This window comes from Eptesicus fuscus, chromosome 9 (genome assembly GCF_027574615.1).
Source record: "Eptesicus fuscus isolate TK198812 chromosome 9, DD_ASM_mEF_20220401, whole genome shotgun sequence".
Classification (NCBI taxonomy): Eukaryota; Metazoa; Chordata; class Mammalia; order Chiroptera; family Vespertilionidae; genus Eptesicus; species Eptesicus fuscus.
The window spans coordinates 59,716,592-59,730,469 of NC_072481.1; the positions used below are offsets into that span (position 1 = coordinate 59,716,592).

At 36.6% G+C, this 13,878-nt stretch overlaps 1 protein-coding gene across 1 annotated transcript in view; it reads left to right on the forward strand.

Annotated features, from left to right (window-relative positions):
- The first annotated feature begins 204 nt into the window (after positions 1-204).
- The window catches only part of ADGRL2 (adhesion G protein-coupled receptor L2), a 177,684-nt gene continuing 164,010 nt past the window's right edge, over positions 205-13,878 (forward strand). Inside the window, exon 1 of the mRNA XM_054721170.1 lies at positions 205-235. The gene's annotated coding sequence lies outside the window, so the exon portion shown is untranslated. The remainder of the gene's footprint in view (positions 236-13,878) is intronic.

Genomic DNA, 13,878 nt, shown 5'->3' on the forward strand with positions numbered 1-13,878 from the left:
GGGAAACTGCGGGAAAATGTTGACCTAACCCCCGGAGTCGCCCGGCTCTGGCTGCTTGGTCGGAGGAGGCGGCGGCTGCGGCCGAGCAGGAGGGCACTCCGAGCCGCGGCGCTGCCTCCCGCGCGGACTCCCGGCCTCGGTCCCCGCCGGCCGGGGTCGCCGCTGCGCTCCGCGCCTCTCCCCGCGCGGCCCCCGCGCCAGACGGCCCGCCCCCGGGGCGCGCTCGCAGACCGAGGTAAGAGCCGCGGGGACGAACAATGTGCCTCTGTGCGGGGCTTGGGAGACCTGTTTGCTTTGCGCCTCCTGCCCCGGGGGTGGATGCTTGGAGGTGCGGGGAGCCGCGGGGAAATCGGGGCTCCGCTGTTTGTTTATGCTCCGCCGGCCGAGGGGGTGACCCCGCGCTCGCTCGGGCCGCTCGCCCCCTCCCCCTTCTCCCCACCTCTCGTCCTCGGAAATCGATACTCGGAACTCCCCATCCCGTCCCGCCTGCTTCTCCTTTTCTCGTGGAGCTGGTACCACGTTCTCGAGGCTTCCTTCTAGTTGCAGGGGCCGCGGGGGAGAGGGGAGTGGGATGGCAGTGTACATGCTTTGAGGTTCGGGAAGCTTGAGTCGAAAGGTTCGGTTCACCTCTTTTCACAGTGCGTCTGGGGAGGGGTGAGAGGAGGCGCGCCCTCGGCGGGGCCGCTCAGCTCGGGGTGCGAGGCCCTGACTCCCCCCCCCCCCCCCCCCCCGCTCCGCCCGTCTGCAGACCCGTCTGGGGCTGGAAGTGGAACGGGGCGTCCGAGCGCTGGGAGCGAGTCCAGTGGAAGTGGACGGTGGGGGAGGACTGGGCTGAGTTGTTTCGGATTGTTGTTTCTCCTTGTCGGCAGTTAGGTGGTGCGGAGAGGCGAGGATGACAGCCAAGCGCAGCCAGATGTGGCCGGCCGACGCCGGGGCTGGCAACGATTAGGGGTGGCCCGGCGGGGGCGGGAGGGTGGCGGGGCCGGGCCCCCGCGCGTCCTGGGGAGGGCAGAGAGCCTCCCGGACCTGCAGTGAGAGGGCAGCAGCGGGCCGCGCTGGGCCTGCGGGTTAAGTTACGGGTTCCCGGGATGGTGGTGCGACTGGGTGCCTCGGGGAGCCTGGTTGGTAGGAGGCGGGGGTACCGGGTGGGGAGCTGCGGGGAGATAAAGGCGTGGGAGGAGCGCGAGGAAAGGGGGAGACCCCCCCCCCCCCAAGGCTAATCAGGCGTGGGCTTCTTGATTGGCTGGGGCGGCCGGACCCTCTGGCGGAGGAGAGGTGAGGGGCGAGCGCAGCGACCGAAGCGCCCCGGCCGTGGGGAGGCACGCCTGCGAGACTTCTCCGCTTGGGATCAGCAAAGTTTGTTCTTTGCTCCGAACCTACGGGGCTTGGGTTAGGGGAAATCGTTGGAAGCTTTACTTTGTGCCATAGTGTCGCTGAGCGGAGACTAAGGAACGTATGTCTTGGGGTTTTTTTTTTTTTTTAAATCCTCTGTTCACACTGTCCTTCCTCTAAAAGCGCAGTTGGAGCGACAAGTGCTGCTGCGGTGTCCCTCTTCTTTCCCATCTTCTATGGACTCCGCCCCCCTCCTCCTTCCCCCCTTCCCCGGCCCCCTTATTCCCTTCTTCCTGATGCAAACTGTGTTGTCTCGGATTCAGACCGAGGAGACGTTTTCCTCCTGTTTCTTGAAAGGTGTAGGCTGCTGAGCAGCTTCTCCGAGCAGCCTTGGGAGCGTCTGAGCCGCAGTCACCAACCATATGGTTCCCGTTACAAAGGCCAGGTTGGAAGGCGCTCTTCTCCCCGCCCCCACCCCAAATTCGTCACTTTTCTTCTGCAGTCTTTGCACTGCGTGCACTTCTCTCTTCTTTCCTTCCAGAGGCGTAGCTTTAACGGCCGTGGTTCGTTCATTCATTTCCTTGTCAGGGTTTGTGCCTGGAACGGGCCCCACCGAGTGTGCTCCGCTCAGTCCGGGTTGCACAGTGAAGAAAAGTCATAGCCACTTGGTAAATAATTGCCTGTTGAGACGTCTCTTACTAAATCAGGTTTGATCTTGGGCGAACCTTCAAAGATGGGCACTAAGGAGGCAATATATATCCATAGCAGAAAAATAGATTGGGTTGTGTGATGTCTTTGGCAACATTCCAAGTTGTGATGGGGACTCTTGACCTAGGTTAAAGGTAACTTTGTAACTTTAGATTTAGTATCTTCCCAATACTTGAGAAACCCTTTATAGAGAAAGTGTACTTCTGTTCAGGTGTGTTAGGGAACTTTTTGTTGGCCCTTCTCCACCCTCCAATAAATTTATGCATGATAGAGAGAATACTGCAGAACAAATGTTCTGTTGTTTAGTTTCTTCAGACATTCCGATTCTCTTCTTTTGTTGCCTGCCTCTAAAAGAGGTGCCATTTCACATCATTCTGCACAAATTGTTTGAATTAATGCAAGTGTGAATTCTTACCGTTTGAAGGGGACTATTAGCATATCAAAGGTTTCTTAGCTTCAGCTCAATTGAGAAAACTTCAGCCTGTCTTCCATTTGCTTCCAAGGGAGGCCCAAAGGGCAATGAGAATTGTAAAGGGTAAAAATAGGGAGGTGGATTCGGGCTGTGTTTCTGAACTTTTACTGTTTTGTAATTATGTGAGTGAAAAACATTGTCTATTGCTATGGAGTCCTTGCAAATGGCAAGACAATTATTTTCTATTGATAAATGGTTTGTTCCTAGAAAAAGAGTGACCTTTTATTTTATGATAGTCACTGTTGCCTGTCTTTTGGGGTCCCTTCAGTGGAAGAGAAAGCTTTTCCTCTAACTTAATACTTTTCTAGGGCCTACACTTTGTTATATTAATAAAATGGGGAGAGAAAGGCTTTTCATGAGTCTATAAAATAATAGAAATCTTGTGATAAAAGCACACTCATTTGTCACCCAGAAAACTATTTTTAATACACTTGTTAAATTAATAGGGGGAAAAAATCTGGACTATTAAAACTCAACATGAACTTTGTTAATGAAACTTCTATGGCAAGTGTAAGTTTGAAAGGGTGCTAAGTGATACTCAGATTTTTTGTGAATGGTATTTTTTAAATAGAGAATTGTTTGATTATTGTTGCATCTCAAGTTTTGCATTTTATCAAACAGCAAATGCTAGAATTCAGATTGCAGTTGGTTCGTTTTTCTTAATATTTATAGTGCATTCGCTAATACTTTTTTACATTTGCAAAAAGATTCATTCTTTGAATTTCTTTTAACAAGTCAGTATCTGAGTGAAGAAACAAGTAAGAACAAGTACTTGGGTCATTTGGGTCATTTTATGGTGAGCAGATGTGTCAAGAGAGAACTTTTTTCTTCAACTCTTTGGGAAGTATTGGTTTTATTTATTTAGGTTAAGATTTACTGAAGCCTAGTTTAAGATGAAAATGAATCTCAAGGAAGGTTTAAAATTTTTTAAGTTAATATTTTTTATAGTTTTACCTTTGATGGTTAATTTGAACGTGAATTGATATCCTTTAATTGGAGGAGGGTTTTTTCTTTAAAAAAATTAATGTTGAGAACTCTTGTTTTTATCTTAATAGTAAAAATTAACATTAATAAACAGCTTTGAAGTAAAAAATATTAATTGCCTAACATTTTTGGGCTTCAGTTTAATAGGATGATAATTTTTTCAGATTAAGATGAGTTTTTTGGTTATTTTTAGTGACATTCAAATTGTACGTCATGAACCTGAAATCATCTTATAGTAGTGTATTTATCTGATCCCGTCAGTTGTCTAAATAGTACTTTCGAGGAAAAAAAAATCATACATTGATGTAATTGCTATTATTGGACTCAAGTTGCTGTTTAACTAGTTTGCTTTGAGTGCAGAGTGCTATAAAGAAAACACATTATCCATCAGCTATTAGTAATAATCTAAAAATAGTCTAGAAAAAATTGCTCTTCATTTTACAGAGTGATGATACTAAATTCAACAAATCTCTAAAGGTGTAAAATGTAGGGAAAAGAAGACTTTTCAACATTTAGGTGACAAAATTGGACTACTTAGAGAAAAATTAATGTGTTGTAGAAGCTCTCCAGCTGTCATTTTCAATCACTGTGGGTTACTATGTGTTGGCAACAGAAAACGAATTTAGAAATGCAGATAGCTCTGGGAGCAGGTAGTTGGGGAAATCAGAATATTGAATCATGTGGGGTAGAATAAACCAATTACTTCAAGTTTTGACTTGAGAATTTCCAATAAATTTATTTTTTCCAGGCTTTTGACTCTCTGCTTTATTAATGGACTAACATCAAAGCATACAACAAAACTTCCAAGTGTTATAAAAACTAATATAAACATACAGATTGCACATGTAGTACTGCAAGTCTTAATTTAAGGCAAGCAGTTGGAGTTTTTATTGCTGCAATTTTCACAATCAGCAGAAACGTTAACACCAAGCTTCTGGGCGGTTCCTTTCTTAAAATTAGCAAGAGGAGAGCTTTTAAAGCTAAGGCTTACTGAGGTTTAGATCTCTGTTTGATCATTATTGGAGCTTTCTGTGTTTTATTTAAATATTTAAAGTAATATTTAATGTCTTAATATAGGAACATGTGAGCTATGATTGAGATTTTTTGGGGGACGATCAGGAGGTAATTAGAAAGCTATACACCATAGAAATAAATTGTTATTGCTCTATTTTCTATCAAAATATTTATTTGACCTGACTTTAGTAAAATAAATGATCAAATGATGGTTTATTGACAGGTGTAGTATGAGATGAAGAGATCATTACAATTTATTCTAAGGTATGGGCTAAATACACTTGTATCTGTCTACCTGAGAGAAATCTGTTTTCATTTTAATAAGAATCCATACCACTTGCCAAATAGCTGATATTTAAGAGCACAGATCAATTGTAGTTAGATTAGGAATGAAATACAGTTTTGGAAACTTGAAGAATTTAGTGTAATAGGATTGCTATTTTTCTAAAAAAAAAAGTTCCTTCGAAGACTGTCCATGTTGCCTCTTGATGTTCACTGTATGTGATTTTGTGTCTTGAAGGAAAGGTACACATTTAACATCTGTCTGCTTTTCTGCAGAAAAGGCTCAAGTAAAATTAAAGTGGAATTATTCCCAAGCTAGTAAATTTTAGAAATAAAATGCATAATTGCAAAAACCCCTGTTCATTTAGTTCTTGCAAAAATGCCTAGTTAAAAACTGCACAAATTGATAATTTCGATCGTGGGTTAAAAATAGCAACTTTATCTGCTAGACCTGAAAAGGACTTGAAATCCATGTTTTGGTCATATCCGTTCTGAAGGTAATTTGTTTAAATATTAGCTCACATTACCTAAATAGATAACTGTTTTGTAACTATTTTCAAGAAAGAGTAAAACATTTCAATTTTAAAGGCAGATTAAAACCATAGCTTAACTTACCTTACATAACTCTAATTAGTCTATAGCTCCACCCAAATATTCATCTCTTCAAATAATTCTTGATTAGAGGTAGAAAGGTTGAAAAGTATTTAATTACATAGATGACTATAATTAGAGTTGATGTTAGCAGAAAAATTGACTGTTTTCTGAAATCCTTTTATTAGGATTGGTCAAGTAGTGATTATTATTATTTTTAATGCTTTACGAAAAAGGTTAAGAAAATGGGTCATTTAACCTACAGATAATTAATTCTTAGAATTGGGGAAATAGAATCCTAAAATAATGGCATTTTTCTTGACCTAGTGTGATAATTTTTAAAAGAGTAACTGTAACTAGGGTGTGTAATTCTTAAATTTTATTGAAGGTTTCAGTGTGGTATTTTGGATTTAGTATAAATATATATTATAAACCATGAAAGTCTCTTAATGCTATTTTATGTAAATAGATACATTTTTGTAAGTGGATCATTGTGTCATAAAAAAAGGTCCTAATCATCCAAAAATACTTTAAAAATCTGCTTAGGTCATTTATCTGATAGACTAAATGTAGGCAATAATTTGCAGATACTTTCCAATATGTTCTTATCTAACAATTTTAAGAAGCTATTTCTTAGGAAAAGAAAACTTCCATATTTTGCAAATAAAAATTATCTTTAGAAAAAGTTAGATTGAATGAAGGAACCAAGCTTAACACCTGCAAGCAAAATGCAGCTTATAGCAAAATGCTATTGATTGCTTTGGAAGCACAAAGCAAGTTTAAATACAATTTGTTTAATTACAACAAAAATGCAGTTTTATGAAGTAATATAGTTTGTCTTCATAGAGGATTTTATGCATTGTGTGGTGGTAAGTAAAATCCCATCACAGTTGTATAAATTTGTTCAATTACCAGAACGGCTAAAAGAAAAAAAAAAATCAATTTAAGTTGAAATGCAACAGAAATTAGATTACCTTGGTTGTAAGAACTTGCCAGCAGTGTTTAAATAGCTTAATAATATCAAAAGTTACCATGTTTCACAGTGTAAGGATATTGGCACCTGTTTTAATATACCTACATCTTGTATACTTACTTGGAGGCTTTAGTTATGTGAACATTCTTTTTGCTTTCCCATTTTTTGATTTTATGGAAGCTATTACATGACGTATAAAATACTATTTCCACTTGCACATTCTCATTTGTTTGGGAGGTTTGCTTTTCTTTTAGTAGTTGCTTTTCTGGATTTCTGTAATTTGTCATCAGTTAATAGTGCAGATCAGTGTAGTAAAGTATCAGCTGTGATTTTCATGAATCAAAAGAAACCTAGTTCATCAGTAGGGATAGCTAGGTTATATCAGCAACAGAAACAGAAATGTTTACTATTGACCCTCGAAATATAGGGGCCTGTAAATCTTAGATTCTTATGGAAGTGAAGTGGCATGGGATTGATCATACCAGATAGCTGGGCACCTGTTTTACGACCTACACCTTGATTCATTCTGGCACCCAGATTTCCTGAAGTGCAGAGCAGGCACAGCTACTGTGCACCATCACTCGGCTGTTTTTAGGTCATGAAGTCAACTTCCTGGAATTTCTGGGGGAAACCGGTTGAAAAGGGAGGACAAATGTCACTTTAAATAGAGATGTTTAAGTCAGATTTCTGCCTGAGGGTAAAATTTAGGTCTCTTTTAGCCCGGATGTAATGTCTCCCTCTACAGAGCACAGCATTAATCACTACCTGACAAGAAATCTTATGCTGAGCAAAACGGGCCCTTGTTGGTTTTGTCATTGATTTTTTTTCCCCCAATCTGTGAGGAGTACATTAAAAACATTAAAATTCACACACAGGGATTATACCTTAATCTCTGAATTTCAGAATTGAAATTTAGTTGCCTTAAAAGAAGTCTACTTAAAGCTGGAAAATCTTTGGTCACTTTTTAAAAAATTTAAAGCTTAGATTCAGTACCTTAATAAAAATAGAATTATTTTCTAATATTAAAAAAAAAACCACCCAGGCATGTTAAGCAGAAGTTAACTTCTTGAAATACTGACCAAATCTTAATTCTATTTAAGTAATTTGCGTTTTTTTTATCATATAGTAAAGAAACATAATAAGTTATTAGTTCTTAGCCATGAGAGATGGGAGAAGTTGAAAAGATGTTTAACCTCAGACGCAGATCAATTCAAACCTATTTTGTAGAACAAAATCAGATATAACCCTGTATCTTTTTCTGAAAGAAAAGAAAGATCTTTAGCCATTGCAGTAGCGAATGAGAAGGAGCTGTGAGGTTCCTAATTTAAAAAAGAGTATAGTTTTGCTCTTTTAATTATTAGGTAATACTCTTTAACTCCTTTCTTGGTCAAATTATATGTATAAACACGTGTACACACAGAAATGTGCAATTTATATTCTTTCCCTTTGTATATAACAATACTTATTGACAGTTATTGGCTAAAAATTAGTGCAAATGAAAGCCTAAAGTGTGAAATATGTGTAAGACCTGTTTTTAAGCTGATTTTGCAAATGATATGACTTATTTAATCTATTTTGTTCTCAAAGGTCTTTCCTGCCTTTGGAACATGAAATGCTTGTTCTATCCACACTTTGCAGCATTTTGTAGGTATTTTACATCGGTCCACACCTCAGACTGATTGTTGCTCTGGACTTAGGACAGAATAATCTGTCAAAAGTGGTCCTTGTCTGCCCGGGGCAGGCTTTGGACAATGCTTTTGACCTTGCTTTGGACAATGCTTTCTCTCCTGGAAGATAGTAAATAGTGTCTGTCTATAGAGACAGCAAAAGAGAATTCTCTCTGTTTTGCTTATAATGAGTTCTAATTTTAATCATTTATCCTTAAAATTTAATACTGTGGCATCAGTAAGCCATATAATGGATGAATCATTACAAGATTTTAGATATGATCTTTAGTTGATCTATTTGTTTTATGTAGATTATATTTATTTAGCTCTTGATTACACTATATATTAAAAAATCATGTAGGAATGAGTTTCCATGTCTTTACTTTGAAGCAAAGTATTTCCATTTGGAATTAGTTCTTTATTTCACTGGAACCGTCCACTTGGAAATTTCTTTCCTCTGAATTAAATGCCTACCATTTTCCCTTTATTTATTACTGTGGTTATTGATTAGAAGTTACAGAACACATTTTTTATATAGTATTTTATACACTCGTTTGTGTTTTTAATTTCAACATGCTCATGGTGTGTTTAATTCTTAATATTTCTGCTTTCCTGTAGTTAACATCCAAGACAGTTGGGGAAACAATAATTTTGGTGGTGATGTAAGGTTATATTTGTAGACCAGTGATTGTACATATTTTCATATAATTTGACAAAAGCTTAATGTATATGCCTTTTTCCCCCATTTTTAAAAAGATGGACCTATTACTAAAACACCTTAATTTGCTTCATATGCATCAACAAATAAAAATTATACTAAAATTATGATGTCCTAGTCATTTACACTTTTACTAAGGACATTTAGCCATTTTTGTCCTTTTCAAAGTTCTGTTTGTCATGAGAAAGATGCGATGTGGATTTTAGGTGTGCTTCCTCTTTATGGAGCTGTATAGACGAATAATAGGAACATTGCCACCCTACCCCCTTCCTTTTTCTGCTGCAATTGCTGTGTGTAGTACCCATAACCTTGATGGGAGCCACTTTTCATATTGTTATTGGTTTTAAACTAGGTCTAGGGCCTCATTATTTTAAAATATAAGTGAAACAAAATGTCTCCCTTAAGCAAAAAACTCACTAAGAACAATGCTAGCTGTTATTAAGTTGCCTTTTCTCTTAACTTTGTTTTCTTTAAGTAGGAAAAAACATAACTGATATCTCTGTGGTATTTCTGTATATTTCAGCATGACAATTAGCATATAATTTTTACTTGGTTAATAAGGATATTAGTGGGTTTTTTAAAATCCCTTTTTGCCTGTCAATTCGGTTTATTTAAAGGTAGGTCAAACTGAATTTGCCTTAGATTTCTGCAAGTGGGAAATCTTAAGAGCAGCATCAAACATTGTTCAGCAACAATTTTTTGGTTACACTTTGGCCCCAAACCTTGAAACCATTCTTAACAATGTCCCCTCCGCCCCCCTCCCTTGGCAGAGATGCATCTTGTATCTGTGTACCTGGGGAAGGGCATAGGGAGGAGAGTGTGAAAACGGACTCGGGAAAAATGTTATGGAGGACCAATGAACATTTTGCAAACCGAATCAATTTTTCTTTTTCTTTTTTGTATTGAATTAATGAAAATAATTTATTTTTCAGAAGTAAATGCTCTCTAGCTATAAGTTCTAGGATTAAAGAAACTGTAGTTGTTACGGCATTCATTTAAAATGGATCTTTTATCTCTCACAGTAAATTAATCCTAAAATGCCACCTCTGTTTGTTCACACGTTGCAGTCAGATGATGCCTCGGATAACGGGGTTGGGCAGCACTGTTTGGGGTGGCCTGTCATTTTAGACTGCTGCTGCTGTAAGCCAGGCAATGTTTTCTTTTCCTTGAAATACACCTGGTGAGAGTAGCTCTTGGGGTGACTGAAAAGTTTGTGTGTCCTGCCTGCTCCAGCTGCATTCTTAACCAAGATGAAGGACAAGAATAATCATGTTGAACCACAGATTTTCAGGAGCAGGTATTTTAATCAGATAATTGGTAAGGAGGCGGTAACAATGCTAGGTAAGAGTATTTTTGTACAACAGTGACCTGCAACTTTATGCAGAGAACTGCCTACATGTTTGGAATATTTTTGCTAACCCTTGTTATTACCTGCAGAGGGAGCTTGTATATGACATAAAGTAATCAAGGCAGTATACATTGGTAATATCTCATTTGAATAATATGTTTTATTAACATACTTCTTATTTTTGTTTGAGAAAAATTATTGTAAATAAAGTCAAGCATTTTGGGATTAGTCAATTATAGTGAAATCCAACACACTAAATGCCAGGTATTTATAATTTCCTGTATTCACAGATTAATAGGTGTGGTTTTTACTTTTTTCTTAATTAGTAAAAATAACTTGAAATATAAGGGAGATAATCAGCTTCAGTTTGAGATTCTGTCTTTTTTTCTTTTTTAATGATTAACTGAAGATTTAGGAGGATGGTTGCAGAAACATGTCTTGTTTAAATATCTAATCATTGTGATAAGACAGATCCAAATTTTAAAGATAATTTTCCAGATTATGAAAAATATTACCAAATGATCACTAAACAGTAAGTAATAAATTATATTTCTCTACATTTAATTAATAGGTCAAAATATATGACTTGCATATGTTCTTTTCTGAAAATAAAAATGATCACTTTGGATTAATGGCTTTTATACTAATAATGAACTAATCATTGCAGTGACACTTGAACAGGGAAACTACCAGTAAGGACAATATTAAATGGTTTAGAAAACTGCTGACTAACTTGGAAAAAAATGAATGCAAGCAAGATACTACTTATAATAACTGAATTTCTATTTATAAATGCCGTGTCAACTAAATTTCTAAGAAATTATAATCTGTATACGCAGAAATACTTGAGAATTTTGCCCCAAGTGTTTTGATAATCAGGGTGATAAAAGCCTTTAGGAACATTTGGATCTTTTTAGTGAGCAAATGTTTTTCACTTTACGTGCATATACTTAATTGTGCTGGGAAACTTAAGGATAGACTATTAAATTCTAATAAAAAAGAATCTTTTTATTTTTGTTTCTACATTTTGGTATAGTAATGTTATTTCAGAAGTTGCTTGTTGGGGGGAAAAAAGAAAAGAAAAAAGGTTTTCCATCTATGCATCCATGAAAATAGATACAGTAGTTCATTTTCCCCTTAGTTTACCAAGGAATGATATGACAAATAAAACCATTTGTTTTGTATTTTAAGAGGCTTTGTTTCTTAATGAAACTTATTCTTGTGGACTTACTGTTTTATTAGCTAATCTATGCTAATGTGAAAGTCAGATTGATATTGTTGCACAGAATGACCCCTAAATAAGGAAACTTGTGTAATAAAGAGATTTATGGTACTGGCATGGGCTTCTATATAAGTATTACCCTCTCAACAGGGTCATGTATTATCTTAACAGTCAATGCGACATTTATGCAGAGCATTTCCATATCAGCATAAGAATGTTTGCAACAGCAATTACACTTAAATAGGATTATGATGGCATGTTTCACAAAAGTATGTAAATGCTCCTTTTCCATAGAAGTGATAGGCACCTGTACTGCCAACTTCACTTCATTGCCTTAATATGATAAGAAGAGGTTTTTATCATTGGTGCTACATATAAAAGGCACAGACAGTGGAATCCAGCATTACAGTTCATTACCCTTTTTCCTCAAGTACCACCCTCCCTTCCACAGTGAGGTAAGGGTTACTAGAGAATTCATTCCAGAAAAATTGTGACTTGAGGAGCAGTAACTGTCACGTAGTTAGAGAACTCATTCCAGGGAAATCATTACTTGAGGAGGTAACTGTCACATAGCGCATAACTTCTGTGAGGTTATTGGAAAGGCACAGCGAGGGTAAGTTCTACTTGTTCTCTCTTACATTTAAAGGTAGACAGCTGAGTGGTTGGTAAAACAGTGAGATCTGAATTCATTGCAAAGAAAATGTGTTATTGAAAAGTTAATTAAATTATTGTTGTGAAAGTATTGTTATTAATTTGGGGGTATTTATAACAAGGAAGTTATTGGCAATTGCTTTTTAGTTTAAAATAATCCTGATATTCTTTGTAAGTTATCCAAGAAATTTTATTGGATATTCTTGAATTTAAAAAGTATGAATTATGATATATCTGATCATCTGTATAGATGTTAATGAAATGCTCCTGCATTTATTTTGAGAAGATTTTTAAAAATGCTATATTATGAGTAGGATATAATATGAATAAGATTTCTCTAGATAAGGGAGAGATGTGTTACGAATATAGGTTTGAAATAATGTTTTTAATATAAATTTTATAAAAATGAATTTCCTATTAAAAAAGATCATATATTTTATACTCTTTGAACCACGAGTCAAATATTTTAACATGTTCACATTTTAAATGAAAGTTAACAAAACATGTAACTAAAAAACATTTCAAAAATACCAGGATTTAAAATAATGTTAATTATAAAAATAGATAAATCATATTAGGGGAGTTTTTTTTTTTGCTCTTTATGTGTTTCAAAGACATTCCTTTATGTCTGTTTGACATCTTTAAACTAAAACGTAACAAAGATTTAAAATGACTCCTTTTTTAATGTACATTTTAGTATGATATTGTGGCATTCATATGATAGTGGTACATTTAATTCCAAGCTGCACTGAAGAGTGAACAAATTTCTGTTTCTTTTAAAAAAGAATAAATTATAAGCTATCACAAATTTTCTCTATAATTTACATATAACTGTATTACCTTATATAAAAGCAAATACCATAACTCAGGAAATATCTGAAATTGAAACTCAAAATACTGTAGCTTTATATGTATGGATAATTTTATCTTATATTTGTATGGTTTCTATATTTTAATATAAATATGATTAGTAACTGCTTTTTTGATTTCTATTTAAGAAGGAAAAAACAATTAAATTATTAAATTTTTTGTGTCATGTTTTTTAAGAATTTAATGCTCGTTAAATCAGATTATTGATTTAAAACTCTTTTTTTTTAAAAGTATATTTTATTGATTTCAGAGAAGAAAGGAGAGGCAGAGAGAGACAGAAACATCAATGATGAGAATCACTGATCAGCTGCCTCCTGCACCACCCACATTTGGGATTGAACCCGCAACCTGGGCATGTGCCCTGATCAGGAGTCACATGGCCTTGTGGTTCATAGGTTGATGCTCAACCACTAAGCCATGCTTGCCGAGCAAAAAGCATTTTTGTTCTGAGCAAATATAAGTCAAAGTAGAGTGGTAGTTGTTATTACTTGTATCAGAGCCCCTAAATCAAAAGTTAGCATAGGTTCAAGTTAGTTTAGTCCAGCATTTTACTACTACTGGTCAGAGCATCATAACAAATGCTCTCTTTATCTCTTAGTAGTAACTACTGGCCTGCAATAGTTATTGGCAAGTGCAAATATTAATACCTGGACTTTTGAAATTATTTGAATTATACTTCAAGAAAATTTATGTTTTAGCTCTTTGCCATTTGGGATTCAGATAAGAGCTGCAACAAATTAAGGTATTTAAGAATATATTCTAAAAGCACTTTTCTGTCTTTGTATTCTTTGTAAGAATTTGGGGTTGATCATGCTTATAAAATATTTTATAAAATTATAATGACAGAATTATATTGAACTTGCTGATTAAACGTAACTTTGCCTATTTTAATGCAGTTATTAGTCTTTCACACCTCCACGTGTTTTTTATTTTTCACTAATTTCCTTATATTGTGTTACTAATATGTTAGGAAGTCAATAAATTCTCCCGACATTTAAACCCAGGAAACTATAATTGGCTTCATCAAAAGAGATTACATCTTTTAA